Genomic DNA, 27,733 nt, shown 5'->3' on the forward strand with positions numbered 1-27,733 from the left:
TTCGAAATGGATTGGTTGTCTGAATATCGATTCCGACCAGACTTGGTCGATTTGAAAAGTTTTCCCTCTGGGCAGTCGGAATCGAAAGTAATTAGCCTATTAATCACAGATAATTACATTATTTTTCCCACAAATAAGTTTTATTAAATTATTCATTTTATTTGGAAGATTTATAACAAATTTTTGCTGGGCAATTTATTTATTTAGTATAACAAATCTTAATTTGAAAATTCCTATCAAAAATTTGTGAAGCTAATCAAAGCGATCCTGGTCGAAACGAAACCGACGTGTTCTCAATTTCACTACAGCGCATGCACAGTAATAATCGAAAAGTTCATTGTTGCCATGCCCAAGGAATTAAATAGTCGAATGAAGTATTCGAAGCACATTACAACGTAGAATATTTTTCTTTAGTTAATATTCATTTCTTTCTTCAGAATACATGGGAAGATATGAAAATATAATATAAACTCTTTATAAAAACAATTGTTCACTGTTAAAATAGATTTCTTTTGTCAACAAACATATTTAATTTCGGCAAAATAGAAGATGCAAGCAAAAGCTAAATTTTATTAATTACTTGTATACGTACGAAAAGGAACCAAAATGTAAGTATTCAATTGACCATTTTAATATATTTTATTGAATTATGGCATAAATACTTACATATGTATGTACACACATATATAAGGGGGAAAAAGCGTAACGCAAAACAAGATCAAATCATTCTATCTTTTATGCAAGCTGATGAAGATATTGCTAGAAGCTACACGAAAGGTGACAGAGTGGAGATAGAGCAAAAATGGTCCAATCTTGCTAAGTCTCTCAATGCTGTAGGGCCACCCTGTAAAGATTTGGCTGGTTGGAAAAAGGTAAGCAAAACTAACAAAAGTTGGTCTTCCTTTTGGTATATTTTATTTTTCTTTACAGTCTTGGATTGATTGGAAAGGCAGCATAAAAAAGAAACTTTCTGACAACCGGCGCGAAGTGAACGCCACTGGTGGTGGACCATACTTTCAGCAGCCTATTTCACCCAGTGAAGAAGCAATTGCGGTGCCTGGCAATTTGTTTAAATCGGTGGAGGGTACGAGTGGCGTCAGACGCTTTGGACTCTCACGAGTTAAAAAAATAGTTAGCAGTGAGGAGGCAACCAATGACGATGTTAAAAGCATAACTGATGAAAGCTGTGCCAGTACGGCCGAACCTGCTGCTAATTTGGCTGCTGAAACTGAGCTACCAAGTACATCGCGTAAACATCGGCGACCTGTTGATACATTTGAAAAAGTGTGCGCTGAACAAAATGTTTTGTTGAAACGAATTGCCGATGCATTCGACAAACTGCTTTTGCATAAAAAAACTGAACTAGAATTGAAAGAGGCGAGAGAAAAGGAGAAGAAGAGACACCATGAAATATTGGAGGAAATAGAGCAGCAGAAGTTGGAAACTATAAAAAACTTTCTATAATTTGTATTTTGTAAATTGGAAAATATCCTAAATCAGAAGCTTTAGAATAAAAAAAACTAGCTAAGTATTAAAGTTGTTTACTATTTGCATGTACATAGTAGATGTATTTTTAAAAATATATACATATCTACATACTTTGTATAAACTTTTTTTTTTTCATTTTTAAAATGGCCTCAGGACTTTAAGGGCATCAAGTGGTACGATATGGAATTGTAACTGCATTTGAAGAGTAAAATGTGCGTAACCCAATCGCCAAAGTCTTTTCCATGCGCGTCGTGTGGTGGGTTTTTATCTGTAGGTCCTCTCCTTTTTGGTGGCTTCGCGAACCCCTGGTTGTGATGGAATGGCATTGAGATCGCTAAGAATTATGCGATCTTTTCTCCTGAGCAGGATGACAACTACTTAGGCAGGTGATGTTTTATATTTGGAGGTCTGTATCGCCTGACAGGATGGATATGCCTTGCCATTTTAAGGAGTTATTCCTGTGTTGTTGTTGTTGTTGTAGCGACAAGGACACTCCCCGAAGGCCTTGGGGAGTGTTATCGAGTTGATGGTCCTTTGCCGGATGCAGATCCGGTACGTTCCGGTACCAAGCCCGACCATCTCAGGTACGATTTGCTATGACCACATGCGACCTTCTAGGCCATCCCGCCCTCCCACCCCCTAGATCCGTGAGGAGTTGGGGGTGGCCGGAGCCTCGGCTTTTAATGTAACAGAATTCGCCATGGACAGGTAAGGTTGACAATTAGATTTGGAAAAGCTATGTATTGCGCTGGCAACCTGAAAGGGATGCGGTACACAAACCCCTTGAATCCGGTATTTTAGTCGCCTCTTACGACAGGCATACCTACCGTGGGTATATTCTAACCCCGTAACCTGTGTCTGATATCAGGATCAAATAGATTGTATTGCACGGAGTGATGTGTAATGAGGGCTAGGTCTGTTAGGTGAGGTAAAGTCCGGTGGAAACTCTTCCATCGTACCACGAATAATCAAGGCATATATTTTAAGGCAGACGCAATAGGTGTAGCTTTTGTTTGAGTTTCAGCCTGTAGCAGGAGATTGAGGATCGTTAAAGCTGTATGGATGACAATATGGGGGATTAAAACAGAGTCTTATTGGTGCGAAGAACCGGCTATCGTAAGAGCGGGACCTAACATATAGGTTTATGCTTAGTAAGCGGCCCTGACATGGTCGCTAGACAGGCTCGTTCATCTCTTCGGGTGCGAAGAGAAACAATCACCCAAAGTATGAGACATCCAGTTATTGTATTTCGCAGGGTTGGACAAGCACCTCACATTTGTCCATAGCTTGTTTCCTTCTCAGCAGAGGGAGAGGAGCAAGTCGGACAAAGAGAAGGAAACTAAGGAATTTAAAAAATAACCGAAGCTTGTTCGTTATTTTATTTTAATATTATGATAACATAAACATGGTTGATTTAGTACAGATCAGATGGAAATGGAAATGGAGATGGTGATGGAGAGGTAGAGGGATAGCGAGAGGTTGAAGTAGAGGGAGAAAGAGAGGTAGATGTAGAGGTAGAGGGATAGGGAGAGGTTGAGGTAGAGGGAGAAGGAGAGGTAGAGGTTGAGGTAGAGGGAGAGGTTGAGGTAGAGGGAGAAGGAGAGGTAGAGGTTGAGGTTAAGGTAGAGGGAGAAGGAGAGGTTGAGGTAGAGGGAGAAGGAGAGGTAGAGGTTGAGGTTAAGGTAGAGGGAGAAGGAGAGGTTGAGGTAGAGGGAGAAGGAGAGGTAGAGGTTGAGGTTAAGGTAGAGGGAGAAGGAGAGGTTGAAGTAGAGGGGAAGGAGAGGTAGAGGTAGATGTAGAGGTTGAGGTAGAGGGAGAAGGAGAGGTAGATGTAGCGGTAGAGGTAGAGGGAAACGGAGAGGTTGAGGCTGAGGTTGAGGCAGAGGTAGTGGGAGAAGGAGAGGTAGAGGTAGAAGTAGAGGTAGAGGTAGAGGTAGAGGGATACGGAGAGGTTGAAGTAGAGGGAGAAGGAGAAGTAGAGGTAGAGGGAGAGGGAGAGTTTGAGGTAGAGGGATAAGGAGAGGTAGAGGGAGAGGGAGAGTTTGAGGTAGAGGGATAAGGAGAGGTAGAGGTAGAGGGAAAAGGAGAGGTTGAGGCTGAGGTTGAGGTAGAGGGAGAAGGAGTGGTAGACTTAAGTTTTCGTATTTAATAATTTGTGTATTTCTCACTTTTTTGCTAAGATTATTTATTAGGAAATCCTCGCCCTCAAAGAATGCCGTTGAGTGATGCGGGTCGAGGTTTAGTGTTCTTTCTGCTTTTAGTCTACTTTCTCTTTCTCTCAAAAATTGTTGTGTGTGTGACCTATGAGCATCTAAAGTACTCAGTCGATCTTTACAAAAAATTTTCCAGTAGGTTCACATGGTCACCCGGTATTTTCTGGCTCTAGGAATTTTTGAAAAAGTGGGCCGTGTCAACCTCTTATTACCAAATATTTAAACTCGCTTCACCTCCGTACTATTTGAAGCAGGTATCCAATATTTGGGAAAAAAATTCCAAATATCAAAAACATTAGGTGGGAGTAGAAATGAAAGTCGAAGTAGAAGCACAAGTGAAAGTGGGGGTGGGCATGAGAGGGGGCGTAATAAACACTTCAAATTCGCTTTATTTCGTTTATATATTCCGTATATGAGGTTATTAAATGCGAGAGGTAGAAAGACTTAATGGAGAACAGAGGGTGGAAGTGAAATTGGGAATGAAAATCGGAGTAGAAGTGAAACTAAATTTTTAGTTCGATATATCTATATAATTATCGAAAGGGGGTATACAATATTTGATATATAAATTCTTTAAAAAAATTTAAGGCGCCATAACCTCCGAAGATACTTTAGGTGGTATAGATGAAGGGAGTAGAAATGAAAGTCGAGAAGAAAGCAAAGGTGAAAGTGAGTGAGGGGTAAATTACCACTTTAATTTCTCTACATTTGTTTTATATATTCCTTATATATGAGGTTATTTAGGTGGGAGAGGTAGAAGTACTGAAAGGTGAAAAGAGGGTGGAAGTGAGAGTGGGAATGAAAGGCGGAGTATAAGTGAAACTATAATTTTAATTCGCTATATCTAAGTAATTATATAAAGGTGAATACAATATTTGACATATAAATTATAAAAAAAAAAAAATAAATGTAAGCGACATAGCCTCCGAAGACATTTTAGGCCGAGCTTCTCTTCCAATTTGCGTCGTGCATCATTTAATTTTTCCTACAAATTAGCGGGGCTGGGCCTACATGTTTTATGCTGACTCCGAAGGGCATCTGCAGGGCACATGAGTTTTCAAGGAGAAGCTTTTCATGGCAGAAATACATTTGGGGTGCTTGCCAAATCCCTTCCGAGGGGTGACCCCGCTTAGAAAAACTTTCTTCTGATTGAAAAAACTTGGTTCTAAAATTTTGATGTTGCTTTTCGGGGCGTGAACCCATGATCTTTGGTGTGGTAGGCGAAGCACGCTTTTCAAATATAGGACAGGGCATGGTATGCTAATATCCACTGACTTCCCGACTGGTTCCGAACAAACCGAAAAGGTAATAAAATTGTACTAGAAGCAACATACAGAATTTCGTTCCAATTTGGAAACCAACAAAATAGTACCAGCGAAATAACTAATAAAAATTTTATTTTTACACCTTTCGGTCGGGGTACGTCTACTCCTTGCGGTAGGTGGGCGCACCGGGGTCTCAATGAACAGGTAGTGTGTGGGAGAAAATAAAAGATTAGTCGAGCATTTCTCGTTATAAATTATGTGCTTTATTGGGTAAAAGATAGAAAATATAGAGGTTAAAATTAACCGCAAATAGAATGGAGAATCGGCTAGATATGTTGGTTGCTCTTTACGCATTGCGCGACATATATTCACGATTTATATGACTAGACGTTGAAAATTTATTCACCAACAAAGATAATTCTGATAACGACCTCGAAATTAAGTGTCCAAATTTTGCTGAATTTTATAATACAACGGTTTCAACGGAATATAAGTACGACCGAAAAATGGTACTACGCAGTCAAAAATAAATTGAGCCTCAATCTGCTAGCTACAAACTGTCATTCAGCAAATGAAGATTAATCTTGACGTAATCGTCAAGTGCCCTTGACTTATCAACTTGAAGAATCTGCTTCGTCAAATGCAAGGTAATTTTATATATTTAGGCGGCTTGCCAAAATTGTATAGCGTCCCGGGTGCTTGATATGCTCACTACGCCACTGTGCATCGGAGAATAACCCAATTTTTGACAAGGCTTTGATTTCTTCTGCACACGATGCATTTCAGGTTTGAGAGTTATCGATGAACAAGAAGAAACATCCACCTTACCTTGCAAAAATTGTTTTTTGATTTTGTTTACATTGCGACCAAACTACGAATGAACAATACGAGTAATAGTTGTTCAGTTAAGTAAGTTGATGTAGATTAGATATTTGTTGGGGAGATATAAGTATTTTCTTCAGGTAGATAAATATAAGTCTCTGAATATGACAATATATAAATAATTTCTATAAAAACAGTTTAAGATTTGTTTAGTATGTACTGTAAAAATGATATACATTCAATAAAAATGTGCATATTTAGTACATCAGTGAGTCTACATATACATAAGTATATTATTACAGTTGACTGTTTCAAATTAAAAAATATCGTTCTATTGACAAATTTAGAATTAATGGTGTTTTCAGTGACTAAAACGATGTTAAAAGAAAAAGATATGCGATTTCCTCAGCAAAATCATAGGATGAAAACTTTCACATTTTTCTCTACTTAGTAACTGAGTAATGTCCAGCAATATCGCATCTTGAGGGAGAAAATAAAAAACTACTGCTTTTATGATTTTAAATGCAAATCATTAATAGATACTTAAAATAGTAAGCTTAAGTCACAAAGGCCCAGCCCATCAAACTTTGCAAAACTACCTTTTTTCAAAGATTTTGGTATTTATACCTTTTGAAATACACCGCCATTAAGGACTTGTTTTTGGTTAAACAAAGTTTGCTTAAACTCCAGTCAAATTTAAACTGCAGTTAAACTACTCAGCAGTTTTCTGTCACAGTCTAAGGCTATCTCAGGGGTAAGCTTTTTTATGGCAACAGTTTTTTTTTATTATCTAGATAATTTGTAGATACGGCAACTTGTATACCCAACGAACGTAGAAAAAATATTTCTCCAGCCTTGGAGAAATATAAATCTAGTTTTGGAGTCAATATCCAACATCATTCTTTAATTATTCTTAAACCTGATAGTTCTCAAATAGATATCCAACATCATTTTCTAATCACTATCCAAAACTTTGAGAATTTATTTAACATTTATAGTTCTCGAGTTGATCTCCAAACTATCAAATTGTTCTCCCACCTTTGAGAGATACTGTATATCTGGAATATTTCTTCAGTTAATATCCTGTATTGGATATTGAGTTGAGTTATAGTTGAAAAAAATCTTCTCCAAAGTGGTATATATCACAAAAGCGAAGAGCTGTTTATTGTGAGAAATAAACACCTGGTTGGTAGCAGAAATGAAGTGTTATAAATTAGAAATAAATTGCGCATGTTTTATTTTATTTTCGTTAAAATACTGTTTTATTGCCAACTTACATTTGACTTTAATTAAAGAACCACAATTGAGTACTAGTTAGAAACTATATTTTTTTTTTTCAACTTAAGTAAGTGCTTTGATTCTCAAGTTGAGACACTGTTTCCAAACAAACCTTGATATTTTAGAAATATGCTAATTATGAAGATGAGCGCGTGTGGTACTCCAGCCTAAAATGCTTTTTGGGTATATTTGCCGTCATTGCGAACGAACACAGAGATGAAGTTGTACCGAAAAACCGGACCTTAAAGTTTTAAAGTACTTATTAGAACCAATAACAGAGAAGTTATGCCACTTTAGAGAGTCAAGTCGTCATATTCTCTGCAAGACTAAGCTGACGGAAACTCCAACACACTAACAGATATTTTGACACCACTAACACGATTGCATACATTTATCCCCTGCTACTCTTAATTTTGACACATCATCGAAAAAACAAAAAGAACGAACAGAAAGCAAAACGGCGCGAAATTCAAGAAATCGGCGTGAAATTGTGTTTGCAGTGAAAATTTTAAGTTTTATTAATTATTCCGGCTTTTGTTAGCAAAAAAAGTATGTAAATAAATAAGCGGAATATGAAAAATTGCAGTAAAAAAAGGCCCTTTGAAGCCAGTATAAACCAATTTCAAAGATTGGTTGACTTGTGAATTCTGAGGACAATAGTGAAAATGTTGTTCTTATGGCGGAAAGTGGAATATAGTGCGTTGCTACCTGATGGTGCATGCGGCTATAGTGAGAAAAATAGTCATGTGCTTAGAGAAAGTACTCATGCGGAGTCCAGCAGGTATATTTATTTAAGAAAATTAATTAGATGTTGGGAAATTGGCTACAAAGTTCTTCATAATTTGGTCGGCGGTCTGCTAAAAATGCTCAATAAAAGTGGTATAAAAGGTTTGCAACTTTGTTCGAAAATTACACTTAAAACAAGGGGCGATAAAGTGAATGTCCACGTCCTTTCACATGGTAAATTTGTTTACATAGGTATAAAGATACACTTTGTTTCAGATACTTGCCAGTTTTTGGAGATTTAAATTGACGTAGGTATTGGCGGTTTGCAACTTTTTAACAGATCAAAACCTGTGAACATAAATGTTTAGTATGCGGATTTTGCTTCAAAAGGCAAAATGCTAAGGGCGAATGATATCAGGGTTGGGAAAAATTTATTCGAATAACGAATAAAAGATAAATAATTTTTTTTCGGTTATTCACAAATACAGATTATTTTGTTTATTTAAAGAAATTTTATTTCAGTGACAAATAAATTGCTTACTTTTTTTCGATTAATAAATAAGAAATACTTGTTTTCTTTCGGTTCATATGCGAAGTAATCTTGTTCATTTCATATTAAAATGAGTAAACTATCGGTTTTTGAAACAAATTTTCAATCGGAAAATTATTCCAACAAAATTATCTAAAAAAATATTCATGAATAAATTAACTTTGAATAAGTTTTCATTTGAATAAACTTTCATTTGAATAATTATATGAATAAAAATGTATTCGAATAATGCCCAACTCTGGTTGGAGCAAGTGAAATTGGTAAATTTTAATGTTACATACTTAATTTGGGATCCTCCAGCTATGGGCTATATTACTGGTTTAATTTCGCTTAATGCGACCCTAATTGATGTCAGGAGGGCCAATCTAAAGCGCATAGAATGATGTTTTCGACTGAAACAAGTATCTCGAGACCAGATACATCATTCAAAATAAGGACTCCCTTCTATCAGATATCAATTTAGATATAACAAAACTCTATAACAACGTTGCGGAGTTTGTTGACTTGTGTGATATAAAAGCATTTTTTAAATTTATAATAAAAAAGGGAAATGTCGCTACGATGACTGATACGATAAATTTGGTCAACAATTATTTTCCGTCTGAATTCCGCTGCAATTCGCGGAATCTTCATGAAGTAGCTCAATGAAAAGCAGTTTTTATTGTATACAGACATTTTAATATTAAAAGAATGTTTAGACGACCATTTTTATTTTCTCTTTCTACTTTAACATATTGGCATCCCATTGCTTCTTGATCCAAAACAATGTTATTCGATGGCAGATGTGCCCCAACAAGAGCTTCCTGTTGTAAAGTTATAGTATCCATCAGTACAAAGCGTAAAAAAATTTGCACATAAAATAACAAAATACAAAAAAAAAAAAAAAAAAAAAAATAGCTCATTATATACCGTTAAGGCATAAACGCGAAAATATACATAGGCTTAGCATACTATAAATAACACGAGTTTCATATAATTTGTTGGGTGTGTTTTGTTGTGAATTTACAATTCATGTGTTCCCTGCAGTCCGCTCGCCGTTTGCAAGACAAAGCGAGTTCTCGCTCTTTGTTATTCATTCATGTAGGGTATTAAAAGAGGGAGATATTAGGAGATAAGTTTCTTATTTGTACGAATGCGTTAAGAGTTTTAGCCTCTTGCATTCATGAAAAAATTATCAATAAACCAAATGATGGTCTACAACAATTATTTCTTAGGCTTGATCAAAACCAGAATGTTAATTAAGTTCGTAGTTGTTGTCAATTGGATCGACCAATCACAAATTGTCATCAAAGTTCTCTAACGGGAGTCCAAGGAAACTGGCTGTTTCAACAGGGGTGGGCCATAGGAAACTTGGTGTGGGAGGCGTAGGTTTCACATTACAATTGAAAAGATGGTTGGTTTCATGTGGGGACACATCGCATGCAGTACATACATTACGTCGGGTTGATTCTGGACAAGTAAGGGTGTAACCTGTTACAGTAACAGAACGAAGTTGGGCCAGTGTGATTCGGGTCACCCTTGCTAGTGTGCTTTCTTCTTCGGCAAGGTTAAGATATTGCATACTAATAACAGGGTTCACTGGGCGCGTCCTGGCAAAAGCGTTTACCGATTCTGTATTTGGCTTAGGACCTGCTTAAACTTATCTGGATCAAACGGCTGTGTTGGCAGGTGCCGGATCTCGTCATAGTGCTTATGGAGATGTTCCCTTAATCCCCGTTGAGGCGGGGCTAGATCAACTAGTTGTTTTCTAGGATGTACTGGTTTATGAAAATTTTGCAAAAACTGCCTGTTCAGTATTTCGTTGTGATCTTTAATATTGAGCTCTTTGGCCTCACTATGCAGGTGGTGTTCGGGGGTCATTAGGAGACATCCAGTGGCAGTTCTGATGGCAGTATTTTGAGAGGCCTGCAGCTTTTTGTAGTATGTGTTTTTAGGACCAGGCGACAAATCTGGTGACGCGTAGCTCATAAGCGGCCGGCTAATTTCTTTGTACGTGGTTAGCAACGTTTCTGCATCTTTTCCACCGGATGCTTCCGGCAAGCCACTTGAGGATTTTGTTACGGCTTTGTACTTTAGATAAAATTACGGTGGCATGCGCCTTGAAGGTCAGAGTATTATCGAAAGTTACCCCTAAGATCTTTGGGTGACGTTCAATATTAGCGAGATATGTTCCTTTCACGTCGTAAACAGAGTCGCCGTGGATTTTGTCGGTGATAATGCCAGTTTTTCAAAAAACTGAAAACATCTTTGAGTAGCCAGTTCAATCTCCTGCTCGCCTAGGCATCATTATGGCAAGCAAACTTAGTTATACAAAAATTCCTCTTTTCAATACGACTTTTAATATCACCATATCATCCCAACACCAGACATGTCGGAGAAACCGAAATCTCTATAAAATTGGGCCAACTGCTGGAAACGGCCAACAGCTCAGTTTTCTTTTATCATTTTTTGTTTATTAAGTTTTATTTATGAACAAATAGTTTATTGGTTTTAAGTAATTAATTGAAATAATTTATATTAAGTTATTTTAAAAATAGGATTAAGTTTAATTTATATAGATTTAAAACACCTTTGACTCACCGGCGCGGTAGTGGTGCGTTTTTGTTATAAGTGTTAAATGTCGCGGAACTTCTAGTAAACTGAATCTTTTGAGTTTTGCCGGTTGTCCTCGTAGTGACGCGAATCGGTTGCGCGAGCACGTATGGAAGCACTACAAGTTATTGAGCGTAAAGTGCTACCAACAGATGTCGCCTCCTAATTTTGTAATTTGTGAACTACAGTCGCGGTTGCTAATATTATCCTACAAACTCGGCTATCCTGATCATCGTTCATCCTCGGATGATGACTCCCATCTCTTCATATGTCAGCTACCGTTGAAGTAGACCTCGGTCCCTACTTTGCTCGTCTCGTACCTACCGTGGCACAAACATTTTTGTCACTTTATAAGGGCCTAAAAACTGAAATCGTGATTTAATTCCTGTTCCAAACTGTGTTTCGCTTAATGGCTTCTAAGTTATCAATGCGGTATTTTGTATAGGTACGCCTCCTTGAATAAAAAATTCTAAGGTCAAGTTGATCACCATATTGATTCATTGTGTCACAATCGTATTCAACTGTCATGGAGAAGAGTGGTATTATTTTGAATTATACCAAGCTGACCCCACGACTAAATTGCCAACCACACATAAAAAATTATCCTCACAACAATTTTATGCATTCATGCTACAGATAAAAGCAAACACTTTTACGCACTTGCAAAGATATCGATAGTCAGAGGATTTTTAATATGTATATGTATATATGTTTAGCTTATGGGAATATATACACTGAAAATTTAGTGCAATTAGTAATTCTTCCATCTAGCCTTACCGGCGGTCCGCGATATATGCACGAATGTACTTAGAATACTTTTTGCTATAGTGGAAGTTGCTGAGTGTAGTCTTTGATATTTAAAAAGAAAATTAATTCACGGATAAATTATTTGAGACATTTTTTTTATAAATTGAAAACAACTTACCAAAATCACTAAAATTAATTAATCAAAAATTTTCTTTTTGAACATATGAACAAAAACTTTCTTAACTCTCAATAAAATAGGAAATACAAAGTAATATTCAAACAAAGTAATAATTTCTAGGAACCCCGCTCCTCTGGGGTATCTGAGAGATGATGGTGGGGACTGGTCGATGAGTAGCGAGGAGTCCCTAAGGCTTTTACTGGACAATCATTTTGCCGATGTCCCAGTTGCGCAGGGATCTTCGCCTGCATGGTCGGCGGTCGTTGGCCATGCAGAAGTGCCTGCCATTCAAATACGGGAAAGTCAAATAACCTGGGCTATAGGGTTGTTCAAGCCCTATAAGTCTCCGGGCCCGGATGGAATCATTCCTGCGCAGCTTCAAAGGTCTTTGGGGATTTCCTGCCGCTGGTTGGCCATCATATATACTAACTGCCTCAGGCTTAACTATATCCCGAAGTCTTGGCACACGGTTAGGGTTATTTTCATTCCGAAGGCCGGCAGAAGCACTCATGTATCACCTAAGGATTTCAGGCCAATCAGTCTCTCGTCGTTTCTTCTTAAGACGTTTGAGCGGTTTATTGACCTGTACCTACGGGAAAGGATACCTCGGGGGTTACTGTCGGCTTCACTATCCTAGTCAGAGGCAAATTTCTGAGCGCCCTGCGCGATGTTCTTCAGGGCTACCTGGATACTGTGGCTAGGTGGGCTGAATCATGTGGATTGGCGGTCAACCCGGGAAAAACGGAATTGGTCCTTTTCACAAGAAGATATAAGATGCCCGATTTCAGAACTCCCTCGATTGGAGGGGTACCGTTGGTACTTTCTGATAGGGTTAAATATTTGGGGATTTTTTTGGGCAAGAAACTGTCCTGGAGACCCAATGTGGAAGATCGGGCCAGGAAGGCGCCATTGCCTTGTACTGCTGCAGAGGAGCTATCGGAAAGTAGGGGTGAGGTGTTGGCGGATCAAATAGACGAAACGACGTTCTGCACAATAAACGGAGACGCCCCCAAACGTATGGTAGGAAGCTGTCATAGCTCGCCAGATATCTCAATCGTGAGCGCAGAACTCGTAAACTGCGTCAACTGGCAGCCGATGGTAACATTGGCATTCCACCACCTGCCCATACTTATTTCGTTCGAGCGTACCGCCGACTTCATCGTCACCGAAAAACGCACTTTCATAAACTTCAAAAAATGAAAGTGGGAAGAATATAAATCTGCAACAGACAGCAGCTTTGCTGCCCTCCCTATCCCGACTGATGCCCGCCAAGAGGAGCGTGCCTTCCGTAAGGTCATTGAATCCGCCTCGGCACATTTCATTCCCGCCGGGAGAATTCCCGAAATCCGGCCCACTTCACGGCGGAGGCCGCGAGTTTAGCGAGGGAACGCGACCTTATAAGACAGCTTGATCCAGGCGACCCCCAAATAAGGGATATAAACCAACGCATCAGATTGCTTGTAGACGAACACAAGCGGGCGAAATGGAAAGAGCACCTAAGAGGTTGTAACCTCTCTACCGGTGTAGGTAAACTTTGGTCCACCGTAAAGTCCCTATCGAATCCGACTAAGCACAAAGACAAAGTTTCCATCGCCTTTGGCGATAAGGTGCTGTCGGATGCGAAAAAATGCGCGAGCGCTTTCTGCCGACAATATATAATGCATCCTACGGTCGACAAAGATAGACGGAGAGCCAATAGACACGCACATAAACACAAACTCAGCGCGTCACCAATTACCATCACCGCTAGAGAGGTTGAGGACGCCATTGGTCGCGCTAAACCATCCAAAGCAGTGGGCCCAGACGGCATAGCCATGCCGATGCTTAAAAACCTAGGGAAAGAGGGTTTCAAATATTTGGCGCATGTCTTCAACCTGTCTCTTTCCACGTTTGTCATACCCGAGAAATGGAAAATGGCCAAGGTGGTCCCGCTACTAAAGCCTGGGAAACCAGCTAACGTAGGTGAGTCATATCGTCCGATATCTCTCCTATCGCCAGTGGCAAAGACGCTTGAAGCCATTTTGCTCCCTTATTTCCAAGCACATTTGCAGCTAGCCCCTCATCAGCATGTCTTCAGAAAACTCCATAGCACTATCTCCGCGCTAAATGTCATTAGTTTGAATCAATATCCCCACCATAGAACAGTACTCGTAGCGTTAGACCTATCAAAAGCTTTTGATACGGTCAACCATGGCTCGTTACTGCAAAACCCGGAAGGGTCTACCCTTTCCCCATGTCTTAAAAGGTGGACCAAAAATTATCTGGGTGGTCGGCAGGCATCGGTGCAATTCAGAAACGAAACATCAAAACAAAGGAGAATTAAACAAGGGGTGCCACAGGGTGGTGTCCTATCCCCGCTTTTGTTTAATTTCTACATATCTAAGATACCTTCACAACCGGAAGGAGTCACAATCGTTTCCTACGCCGATGACTGCACAATAATGGCCACAGGCCCAGGCCCAAAGATCGATGAGCTATGCAATAAAATAAACGGCTATCTCCCTGATCTCTCCAGTTTTTTCGCCTCGCGAAACCTGGCATTGTCACCGACTAAATCTTCCGCGACCTTATTCACAACATGGACGCCCCAAATGTCGACCATATTGAACATCCAAGTCGATGGCACTACGCTACCGACTGTCCTACACCCCAAAATCTTGGGTGTGACGTTTGATCAGGATCTACATTTTGGTGCGCACGCAACCGCAATTGTTCCAAGAATTCAGAGCCGTAAAAAATCCTTAAATCCCTTGCTGGCAGTACCTGGGGAAAAGATAAAGAAACGCTCTTGACCACATACAAAGCAATTAGCCAGCCGATTACGTGCTACGCGTAACCCATATGGTCGCCAAGCCTAAAAACCACCCACTGGAAGAAACTACAGGCCTGCCAAAATACTGCTCTCAGAATCGCCACGGGCTGTCTTCTTATGTCCCCAGAACACCATCTGCATAATGAGGCGAGAATACTCCCCATCAGGGAGAGAAATGAGATGCTGACCAAACAGTTTCTGTTGATACCCAGAAACCTGGGCATCCCAACAGACATCTGATTGACGAACCAGCACCGCCTAGGGGCCTAAGGAGTCATCTCCGTAAGCATTTTGAGGAAATACGGCACCTGAGAACCCAGCCGTATGAGGCGGACAAACACAAGCAGGTCCTTGGTGAACTCCATAGACAGGCGTCGGACCTTTATGTCGGGAATTGCCCGGTGAATCCAGTACTTGAAGAAAAATATCCAGAACTCGCAGAAGAGGAACGCATACTCCCCAGGGAAACGCGTGTCACTCTTACTCAACTTCGTTCTGGATACTGTAACAGGTTAAACTCTTACCTATCCAGAATCAACCCCGACATACAAAATGTATGCCCTGCTTGCAATGTGTCCCCACATGACACCAACCATCTCTTTAATTGTAATGTGGAACCAAAGCCTCTAACACCCCTTTCCTTATGGTCCACCCCTGTTGAAACGGCAAGTTTCCTTGGACTCCCGTTAGAGGATATTGATGACAATTTGTGATCGGTCGCGGCTATTAGGTGGGGCGAGCATTGCTACAACAACAACAACAACAACAGCTATCGGAAAGAGATGGGGACTCTCGCCAAGAATAGTACACTGGCTTTATGAGATGGTGGTCAAACGGATTCTGCTATATGGGGTGCTGGTCTGGTGGAAAGCACTGGACACGGCGAGCACCTCCAAAATGTTAGTGTCAGTGCAACGGACGGCGCTGATCGGTATCAGTGGCGGTCTCAGAACAACAACTACCTTGGCCCTGAACGTCATGCTGAACATATACCCAGTAGATATTGCGGGAAAGGCGGCCGCGGGAAGGTCGCTGGTCAGGCTTCGTGATATGGGATATAGAGTTTCTGACCGCGGACACTCTAACTTGTTCACGGATGGGTCAAAGCTGGATGGAAAGGTTGGTGGGGGGGTCTTTTGTCAAGAGCTAAATTTAAGCCGCAAGTTTAAGTTGGCTGATCACTGCAGTGTATTCCAAGCGGAAATTGCTGCGATTAAGGATGCGGTGGATGGAATGCTATCCAGTGCTACCACGGTTAGGGAATTTAACATCTACTATGATAGCCAAGCGGCTATCAAGGCCTTGAGCTCAACTACAGTGCGATCGAGGGTGGTCCGGGGTGCCTGACCTCGCTTGCGATTGCATCGAATTATTTTACAATTAAGATTATCTGGGTCCCGGGCCATAGTGATATCCCGGGTAACTGTCAAGCGGATCTCTTAGCCCGCATCGGTACAACTGAACCGGATGAAGATGGCTGTAGGGATTTCGGGATCCCGCTGGCCACCTGTGGATTGCTCCTCCATAGCTGGGCCTCGAATCAGCTCAGCAAACGTTGGGCGGATACCACGTCTTAAAGGGCAGCAAGATCTTTCTGGCCAAAAGTGGATGGCCGGAGGTCTGCTGAAATAATTGGGTTCACTAAGGCTCACCTATCAATGGTCATTGGGGTTTTGACAGGGCACTGTCCCATGGGTATCCATGCGGTACGTCTCAATATTCTTGAAACTCCATCCTGCTGCAGCTGTATGGAGGATGATGAGGTGGAATCACCAAATCACTTTATGCTTTATTGTCCAGCTTTTGCCAGAATTTGGCGAAATTACTTCGGTCGCGATTCACTTGGATCTCCCGAGGATATATCCAAAGTTGAGATCGGTATCATTCGGAGCTTTATCGTTGCTACCCAACGATTCTCTAAGTAGCTAGATCTAAGTCACCGTTATTTTTGGTGTATGTGGTATCACAACGGACCTTCGTGTTGTCCAAGTGAGCTATCCTTATCAGGGCAGCTACCACCTAACCTATCCTATCCTATCCTAATAGTCTAAGAGCCCTTGACTGCCGGACATTCGTCATTTTATAAAAGTTGAAATTTCGCAAGTGCATACTTCCAACTGAAGCAGGATCGTTGGTCTATTATAAAACTTGTGTCACAGTGGCTGTTTAGGCCACCAGCCTAAATATTCGCTACCACCCTAATACACATTTTTGGCAATATTATTATTCACCGGTAACGGCCCACCCCTGCCGAGCGCTAACTTCAAAGGAGAAAAACTCGACGAACGTTAGCTATTGGCAGGTGGTGCGCACCTTTTTTCGTTATAAACTCTTTCTTCTGTTTTTGAACGTCCGAGCGCCAGGAGCTATCTCACAGGTGAGTTTCCTAATTTTCGACTTATAATTAATTTTGCCAATTCCACAAGTGTAATTCTCAAACTTTGAATTGCCAGGTGTACATTTTTTATATCTTAACCATTTGTACTTGCATTAAGATTGCAGGTAATTAATTTGATAAATTTGAATTGCCAAGTGCATAGTAAGGTGTGCATTTTAATTAGTTCTTTCCTTTTACTAGTATATCTTTCTGGTTGAATTATAATTTATGCCGTGTACGAATGTGTAATTAAACATTTTAAGAACAGTGAATTTCGAATTGGTTTGTGAAGTAATTCCTTTTTTGATAATAAATAAAGCTAAGAATTTATATTGTTTATAAAGTGAATAAATTTGTCCTTATTCGTTGCTAATTCTTTTCTTTACTTTCTTTTTATTTGCGACGCACACGCTCGACTTCCCCGGGTCCACACTGCCCCACAAAGCATTGGTCCTTCGAGCCGAGGAAATTAATATTCAGACGCATACTTCAAAAATCATAGAGAAAACAGCACCTTTTTAAAAATTTTGCCAATTTTCTGTTTGGATAAAGCGAACAAAATTGAAAGAGGTTATTTATTATCTCCAACAACATAAAAATAAACCAGCAGCCAGCGAGAACACAAATAGAACTCGATATCTCATACATACAGTCAGTACAGTATCACATCATCGTCACATCCATTCAGCATCACATACAGTCCGCTACAACCAACAGCACATCATATCATCATCACAATATTGCTATCACTCATACAGTCCATTCGCATCACATCGAAAACACATTAACATCACACACAGTCTATCAACATCACAACGTCATACAGTCCATTACAGTCAACAGCATATCATACATTTTCAACATCGCAGTACACCAAAGAGGATAAATCAACAAGAGACATCACTTAACATGTTTGCTTCGAACTCAAACTACTCGCTGATTAATATTGGGGTTACTGACATTTCTTTTTAAGGCTGTCCGCAAAAACACGGCGAAAACCACAGTTGCCACTTCGGACTCTGTTTGATGCGCTGGTACTTTTTTGTCAATTTTGGCGCTTTATAAGCAAGTAGCCACGATTTTGATATTTTTGTCTTTTTCACTACTGCACAGATTCAAAAATTGTTCAATCATTTAATTGTAGCAGAACAAAGGCTATTCCGGCACATAAAGGAGTAATGTCGGATTTTCCAAAAAACAAGTTTTATATATATGTACATATGTAGCTGATGAAAGAACGGACTTATCAGAACGAGAGGTCTAGTTTTGGTAGTTAGATGTTTCGATCGATTAACAGACAAATTTCGTTATAGATTTTAGTCACAAGTTGAGCCTAATAAAAGTGATACAACACTGAATTAAACATTTATTTCAAAATAACGTTTGCTTCTTGGTAATTTTATAAAGCTTGCATTGATGGACCCAATAAGATGGCCAGCGAAAAAATTGATTGAAAACAAAATTTCACATTTAGTGCATTCAGGGGAATCGACTTGAACTAGGTAAACTGGCTGAGTTTGTGATTTTGTAATGCCACCATTTGTATGCTGCCACTACTTTGTTATGGGACATTATCTCATTAATTCTCATACATCAGATGATGAATAGCACTGTGATATTGAAATATTTTGGGTCTTATTTATGTATATGGGCAAGTTGCCTTTTACTTTTAGCTTTTATTCTTAGTGGCGGCCACCGTGGTGTGATGGTAGCGTGCTCCATCTATCACACCGAATATCCTGGGTTCACGCCCCGGACAAAGCAACATCAAAATTTTAGAAATAATGTTTTTCATTTAGAAGAAAATGTTTCTAAGCAGGGTCGCCCCTCGGCAGTGTTTGGCAAGCACTCTCCGTGTATTTCTGCCATGAAAAGCTCTCAGTGAAAACTCATATGCCTTGCAGATGCCGTTCGGAGTCGGCACCAAACAAGTAGGTCGCGTCCCGCCAATTTGTAGGAAAAATTAAAAAGGAGCACGCCGTAAATTGGAAGAGAAACTCAGCCTAAAATCTCTTCACAGGTTATCGCGCCTTACACTTATTTATATTTATTCTTAGCTTTAAAAATTTTTATTTCGCTTCTTTTAGCCTTTAATTTTTGTCTATATAGCCTTTTTCCTGCAAAGAAGTTCTGGCAACACTGCTTTAGTGTTTTGACATGCGGCGAAAATTAAAATGAAAAGTGGGAAGCAACTGTCAGTAACCCCAATCTTTTGTAGCGAGTGTTTGATATCAAACATACGAACTGACGTCTCTTGTTATGTATGCTCTTTGAGTACACTCTTCAAGTTCACATACAACATCCCATCAGACAAATCATCACATCAACACAGCGCCGATCAACGACTCACTTAAAGAACTTAAGGTGCGTGGTTGCTTGGTTGCACAAACTTTTTTTTCTATTTACGTGATTCACGTAAAAAAAATACACTCTGTGATTGATACAAGGCAAAGCAAGTGAAATTGCTAAATTTCGTGTTTTTAACACGCTTTTATTAGCTTGGCCTGTATGCAACGAAATCTTTGAGCTTAATTTTCGCCGGTTTCTAGAAGTCTGATTAATTTGAAACTTTGCATACGTATCAAGGACCGATGACAATGCATTAATGTGATGGTGTGGTGACATTAGGTCAACGGCCATAAGGTCAATTGGCCTTATTACCACATTGAATGGCCATAATTTTGATTGAAACTTTGCACACATATCAAGGCTCGATGACAATGCATTAGTTTGATGGTATGGTGACATAAGGTCAACGGCCATAAGGTCAATTGGCCTTATTACCACTTTGAATGGCCATAAGTTTGATTAAAACTTTGCACAGTATCAAGGGTCGATGACAATGCATTAATGTGATGGTGTGGTGACATAAGGTCAATTGGCCTTATTACCACATTGAATGGCCTTAAGTTTGATTGAAACTTTGCACACATATCAAGGCTCGATGGCAATGCATTAGTTTGATGGTATGGTGACATAAGGTCAACAGCCATAAGGTCAATTGGCCTTAATACCACTTTGAATGGCCATAAGTTTCATTGAAACTTTGCACACGTATCAAGGCTCGATGACAATGCAATAATGTGATGGTGGGGTCACATAAGGTTACGGACGTAAGGTCAATTGAACTTGTGATCACCCCAAATAGCCATAGATATGAAACCTTGCACATAATGTGCATTCCTTTATTAATGATAGAAGCGGATGCAAGGCACATCTACGAAAGAGCATACTGGAGCCCTATTTAAAACGCTTTTATTAACTTGGCCTGTATCTATCTATGTATCTATGTATCCATGTATGTATGTAACGGAATCTGGAGTGGAGCCGAGAGGCCCGGTAATGCAGAGCTCCGAGCTCCGTTGCACCTTTTGAAGCATTTTAAGATAGGTACTTTTAGCTAGTGCAGGCCACCAGACCAAGGCACCATAAAGAAGAAACGGGCGCACAATGGCTGTGTAAATACACTAGGTCAACTTAGGGGAGAATCTCCAGGAGGTGCCAATTTTCCTCTTGCAGGTGAATAGCTCTGCTGCTGCCTTCTTGGATTGCTCCACTATATGGTCACTCCATAATAGCTTCCTATTCAGAATGACTCCCAAATACTTGACGCGAGGGGATGATATTTTTGTCTTTTTCACTACTGCACAGATTCAAAAATTGTTCAGTCATTTAATTGTAGCAGAACAAAGGCTATTCCGGCACATAAAGGAGTAATGTCGGATTTTCCAAAAAACAAGTTTTATATATATGTACATATGTAGCTGATGAAACAACGGACTTATCAGAACGAGAGGTCTAGTTTTGGTAGTTAGATGTTTCGATCGACTAACAGACAAATTTCGTTATAGATTTTAGTCACAAGTTGAGCCTAATAAAAGTGATACAACACTGAATTAAAAATTTATTTCAAAATAACGTTTGCTTCTTGGTAATTTTATAAAGCTTGCATTGATGGACCCAATAAGATGGCCAGCGAAAAAATTAATTGAAAACAAAATTTCACATTTAGTGCATTCAGGGGAATCGACTTGAACTAGGTAACCTGGCTGAGTTTGTGATTTTGTAATGCCACCATTTGTATGCTGCCACTACTTTGTTATGAGATATTATCTCATTAATTCTCATACATCAGATGATGAATAGCACTGTGATATTGAAATATTTTGGGTCTTATTTATGTATATGGGCAAGTTGCCTTTTACTTTTAGCTTTTATTCTTAGTGGCGGCCACCGTGGTGTGATGGTAGCGTGCTCCGTCTATCACACCGAATATCCTGGGTCCATGCTCCGGACAAAGCAACATCAAAATTTTAGAAATAATGTTTTTCATTTAGAAGAAAATTTTTCTAAGCAGGGTCGCCCCTCGGCAGTGTTTGGCAAGCACTCTGCGTGTATTTCTGCCATGAAAAGCTCTCAGTGAAAACTCATATGCCTTGCAGATGCCGTTCGGGGTCGGCACAAAACAAGTAGGTCGCGTCCCGCCAATTTGTAAGAAAAATTAGAAAGGAGCACGCCGTAAATTGGAAGAGAAACTCAGCCTAAAATCTCTTCACAGGTTATCGCGCCTTACACTTATTTATATTTATTCTTAGCTTTAAAAATTTTTATTTCGCTTCTTTTAGCCTTTAATTTTTGTCTATATAGCCTTTTTCCTGCAAAGAAGTTCTGGCAACACTGCTTTAGTGTTTTGACATGCGGCGAAAATTAAAATGAAAAGTGGGAAGCAACTGTCAGTAACCCCAATCTTTTGTAGCGAGTGTTTGATATCAAACATACGAACTGACGTCTCTTGTTATGTATGCTCTTTGAGTACACTCTTCAAGTTCACATACAACATCCCATCAGACAAATCATCACATCAACACAGCGCCGATCAACGACTCACTTAAAGAACTTAAGGTGCGTGGTTGCTTGGTTGCACAAACTTTTTTTTCTATTTACGTGATTCACGTAAAAAAATACACTCTGTGATTGATACAAGGCTAGGCAAGTGAAATTGCTAAATTTCGTGTTTTTAACACGCTTTTATTAGCTTGGCCTGTATGCAACGAAATCTTTGAGCTTAATTTTCACCGGTTTCTAGAAGTCTGATTAATTTGAAACTTTGCATACGTATCAAGGACCGATGACAATGCATTGATGTGATGGTGTGGTGACATTAGGTCAACGGCCATAAGGTCAATTGGCCTTATTACCACATTGAATGGCCATAAGTTTGATTGAAACTTTGCACACATATCAAGGCTCGATGACAATGCATTAGTTTGATGGTGTGGTGACATAAGGTCAACGGCCATAAGGTCAATTGGCCTTATTACCACTTTGAATGGCCATAAGTTTGATTAAAACTTTGCACACGTATCAAGGATCGATGGCAATGCATTAATGTGATGGTGTGGTGACATAAGGTCAATTGGCCTTATTACCACATTGAATGGCCTTAAGTTTGATTGAAACTTTGCACACATATCAAGGCTCGATGACAATGCATTAGTTTGATGGTATGGTGACATAAGGTCAACGGCCATAAGGTCAATTGGCCTTAATACCACTTTGAATGGCCATAAGTTTGATTGAAACTTTGCACACGTATCAAGGCTCGATGACAATGCAATAATGTGATGGTGGGGTAACATAAGGTAAACGGACATAAGGTCAATTGGCCATAGATTTTAAACCTTGCACATAATGCGAAAAACGCATTCCTTTATTAATGATAGAAGTGGATGCATGGCACATCTACGAAAGAGCATACTGGAGCCCTTTTTTACATGCTTTTATTAGCTTGGTCTGTATCTTTGTAACGGAATTTTTGAGCTTAATTTTCACCGGTTTCTAGAAGTCTGATTAATTTGAAACCCGATGACAATGCATTAATGTGATGGTGTGGTGACCTAAGGTCAACGGACATAATTTCAGTTGGCCTTATTACCACTTTGAATGGCCATAAGTTTGATTAAAACTTTGCGCACGTATCAAGGCTCGATGACAATGCATTAATGTGATGGTATGGTGACATAAGGTCAACGGTAATAAGGTCAATTGGCCTTATTACCTCTTTGAATGGCCATAAGTTTGATTAAAACTTTGCACACGTATCAAGGCTCGATGACAATGCAATAATGTGATGGTGGGGTCACATAAGGTTACGGACGTAAGGTCAATTGAACTTGTGATCACCCCAAATAGCCATAGATATGAAACCTTGCACATAATGCGAAAAACGCATTCCTTTATTAATGATAGAAGAGGATGCATGGCACATCTACGAAAGAGCATACTGGAGACCTATTTAAAACGCTTTTATTAACTTGGCCTGTATCTATCTATGTATCTATGTATCTATGTATCCATGTATGTATGTAACGGAATCTGGAGTGGAGCCGAGAGGCCCGGTAATGCAGAGCTCCGAGCTCCGTTGAACCTTTTGAAGCATTTTAAGATAGGTACTTTTAGCTAGTGCAGGCCACCAGACCAAGGCACCATAAAGAAGAAACGGGCGCACAATGGCTGTGTAAATACACTAGGTCAACTTAGGGGAGAATCTCCAGGAGGTGCCAATTTTCCTCTTGCAGGTGAATAGCTCTGCTGCTGCCTTCTTGGATTGCTCCACTATATGGTCAATCCATAATAGCTTCCTATTCAGAATGACTCCCAAATACTTGACTTGATCGCTAAACGCTAAGAACGTACCCCCAATTCTTGGCGGTGTAAGATTTGGTACTTTGTACCTCCTCGTGAAGAGAACAAGCTCGGTTTTATCCGGGTTAACTTCCAAACCTGTGGCGGGTTGTACTCCTGGAGCAGCTCCAGGGTTTCAGCTGGGTCCGTTGGCGTCACTGGAACCCAGGCTCTAGCCCTTGGTCGCGAGGGGATGATATTTTTGTCTTTGTCACTACTGCACAGATTCAAAAATTGTTCAATCATTTAATTGTAGCAGAACAAAGGCTATTCCGGCACATAAAGGAGTAATGTCGGATTTTCCAAGAAACAAGTTTTATATATATGTACATATGTAGCTGATGAAACAACGGACTTATCAGAACGAGAGGTCTAGTTTTGGTAGTTAGATGTTTCGATCGATTAACAGACAAATTTCGTTATAGATTTTAGTCACAAGTTGAGCCTAATAAAAGTGATACAACACTGAATTAAAAATTTATTTCAAAATAACGTTTGCTTCTTGGTAATTTTATAAAGCTTGCATTGATGGACCCAATAAGATGGCCAGCGAAAAAATTAATTGAAAACAAAATTTCACATTTAGTGCATTCAGGGGAATCGACTTGAACTAGGTAACCTAGCTGAGTTTGTGATTTTGTAATGCCACCATTTGTATGCTGCCAATACTTTGTTATGAGATATTATCTCATTAATTCTCATACATCAGATGATGAATAGCACTGTGATATTGAAATATTTTGGGTCTTATTTATGTATATGGGCAAGTTGCCTTTTACTTTTAGCTTTTATTCTTAGTGGCGGCCACCGTGGTGTGATGGTAGCGTGCTCCGTCTATCACACCGAATATCCTGGGTCCACGCCCCGGACAAAGCAACATCAAAATTTTAGAAATAATGTTTTTCATTTAGAAGAAAGTTTTTCTAAGCAGGGTCGCCCCTCGGCAGTGTTTGGCAAGCACTCTGCGTGTATTTCTGCCATGAAAAGCTCTCAGTGAAAACTCATATGCCTTGCAGATGCCGTTCGGAGTCGGCACAAAACAAGTAGGTCGCGTCCCGCCAATTTGTAAGAAAAATTAAAAAGGAGCACGCCGTAAATTGGAAGAGAAACTCAGCCTAAAATCTCTTCACAGGTTATCGCGCCTTACACTTATTTATATTTATTCTTAGCTTTAAAAATTTTTATTTCGCTTCTTTTAGCCTTTAATTTTTGTCTATATAGCCTTTTTCCTGCAAAGAAGTTCTGGCAACACTGCTTTAGTGTTTTGACATGCGGCGAAAATTAAAATGAAAAGTGGGAAGCAACTGTCAGTAACCCCAATCTTTTGTAGCGAGTGTTTGATATCAAACATACGTACTGACGTCTCTTGTTATGTATGCTCTTTGAGTACACTCTTCAAGTTCACATACAACATCCCATCAGACAAATCATCACATCAACACAGCGCCGACCAACGACTCACTTAAAGAACTTAAGGTGCGTGGTTGCTTGGTTGCACAAACTTTTTTTTCTATTTACGTGATTCACGTAAAAAAATACACTCTGTGATTGATACAAGGCAAAGCAAGTGAAATTGCTAAATTTCGTGTTTTTAACACGCTTTTATTAGCTTGGCCTGTATGCAACGAAATCTTTGAGCTTAATTTTCACCGGTTTCTAGAAGTCTGATTAATTTGAAACTTTGCATACGTATCAAGGACCGATGACAATGCATTAATGTGATGGTGTGGTGACATTAGGTCAACGGCCATAAGGTCAATTGGCCTTATTACCACATTGAATGGCCATAAGTTTGATTGAAACTTTGCACACATATCAAGGCTCGATGACAATGCATTAGTTTGATGGTATGGTGACATAAGGTCAACGGCCATAAGGTCAATTGGCCTTATTACCACTTTGAATGGCCATAAGTTTGATTAAAACTTTGCACACGTATCAAGGGTCGATGACAATACATTAATCTGATGGTGTGGTGACATAAGGTCAATTGGCCTTATTACCACATTTAATGGCCTTAAGTTTGATTGAGACTTTGCACACATATCAAGGCTCGATGACAATGCATTAGTTTGATGGTATGGTGACATAAGTTCAACGGCCATAAGGTCAATTGGCCTTAATACCACTTTTAATTGCCATAAGTTTGATTGAAACTTTGCACACGTATCAAGGCTCGATGACAATGCAATAATGTGATGGTGGGGTAACATAAGGTAAACGGACATAAGGTCAATTGGCCATAGATTTGAAACCTTGCACATAATGCGAAAAACGCATTCCTTTATTAATGATAGAAGCATACTGGAGCCCTTTTTTACATGCTTTTATTAGCTTGGTCTGTATCTTTGTAACGGAATTTTTGAGCTTAATTTTCACCGGTTTCTAGAAGTCTGATTAATTTGAAACTTTGCATACGTATCAAGGCCCGATGACAATGCATTAATGTGATGGTGTGGTGACCTAAGGTCAACGGGCATAATTTCAGTTGGCCTTATTACCACTTTGAATAGCCATAAGTTTGATTAAAACTTTGCGCACGTATCAAGGCTCGATGACAATGCATTAATGTGATGGTATGGTGACATAAGGTCAACGGTAATAAGGTCAATTGGCCTTATTACCTCTTTGAATGGCCATAAGTTTGATTAAAACTTTGCACACGTATCAAGGCTCGATGACAATGCAATAATGTGATGGTGGGGTCACATAAGGTTACGGACGTAAGGTCAATTGAACTTGTGATCACCCCAAATAGCCATAGATATGAAACCTTGCACATAATGCGAAAAACGCATTCCTTTATTAATGATAGAAGAGGATGCCATGGCACATCTACGAAAGAGCATACTGTAGACCTATTTAAAACGCTTTTATTAACTTGGCCTGTATCTATCTATGTATCTATGTATCCATGTATGTATGTAACGGAATCTGGAGTGGAGCCGAGAGGCCCGGTAATGCAGAGCTCCGAGCTCCGTTGAACCTTTTGAAACATTTTAAGATAGGTACTTTTAGCTAGTGCAGGCCACCAGACCAAGGCACCATAAAGAAGAAACGGGCGCACAATGGCTGTGTAAATACACTAGGTCAACTTAGGGGAGAATCTCCAGGAGGTGCCAATTTTCCTCTTGCAGGTGAATAGCTCTGCTGCCTTCTTGGATTGCTCCACTATATGGTCACTCCATAATAGCTTCCTACTCAGAATGACTCCCAAATACTTGACTTGATCGCTAAACGCTAAGAACGTACCCCCAATTCTTGGCAGTGTAAGATTTGGTACTTTGTACCTCCTCGTGAAGAGAACAAGCTCGGTTTTATCCGGGTTAACTTCCAAACCTGTGGCGGGTTGTACTCCTGGAGCAGCTCCAGGATGTCAGCTGGGTCCGTTGGCGTCACTGGAACCCAGGCTCTAGCCCTTGGTCGCGAGGGGATGATATTTTTGTCTTTTTCACTACTGCACAGATTCAAAAATTGTTCAATCATTTAATTGCAGCGGAACAAAGGCTATTCCGGCACATAAAGGAGTAATGTCGGATTTTCCAAAAAACAAGTTTTATATATATATACATATGTAGCTGATGAAACAACGGACTTATCAGAACGAGAGGTCTAGTTTTGGTAGTTAGATGTTTCGATCGATTAACAGACAAATTTCGTTATAGATTTTAGTCACAAGTTGAGCCTAATAAAAGTGATACAACACTGAATTAAAAATTTATTTCAAAATAACGTTTGCTTCTTGGTAATTTTATAAAGCTGGCATTGATGGACCCAATAAGATGGCCAGCGAAAAAATTAATTGAAAACAAAATTTCACATTTAGTGCATTCAGGGGAATCGACTTGAACTAGGTAACCTGGCTGAGTTTGTGATTTTGTAATGCCACCATTTGTATGCTGCCAATACTTTGTTATGAGATATTATCTCATTAATTCTCATACATCAGATGATGAATAGCACTGTGATATTGAAATATTTTGGGTCTTATTTATGTATAT

The 27,733-nt window shown here is 39.7% G+C and overlaps 1 protein-coding gene across 5 annotated transcripts in view; it reads left to right on the top strand.

The window, feature by feature from the left end:
• The window catches only part of Hr38 (Hormone receptor-like in 38), an 801,608-nt gene that overhangs the window by 127,266 nt on the left and 646,609 nt on the right, over nucleotides 1–27,733 (top strand). Inside the window, exon 1 of one of the 5 annotated variants that reach the window (XM_067766146.1) lies at nucleotides 5,767–5,875. The exons of 3 other annotated variants lie outside the window; for them this stretch is intronic. The gene's annotated coding sequence lies outside the window, so the exon portion shown is untranslated. Of the gene's footprint in view, nucleotides 1–5,766; nucleotides 5,929–27,733 lie in introns of those variants that run through there. One more of the 5 variants, XM_067766147.1, reaches the window with a different exon arrangement.

This window comes from Eurosta solidaginis, chromosome 2 (assembly GCF_040869045.1).
Source record: "Eurosta solidaginis isolate ZX-2024a chromosome 2, ASM4086904v1, whole genome shotgun sequence".
NCBI lineage: Eukaryota > Metazoa > Arthropoda > Insecta > Diptera > Tephritidae > Eurosta > Eurosta solidaginis.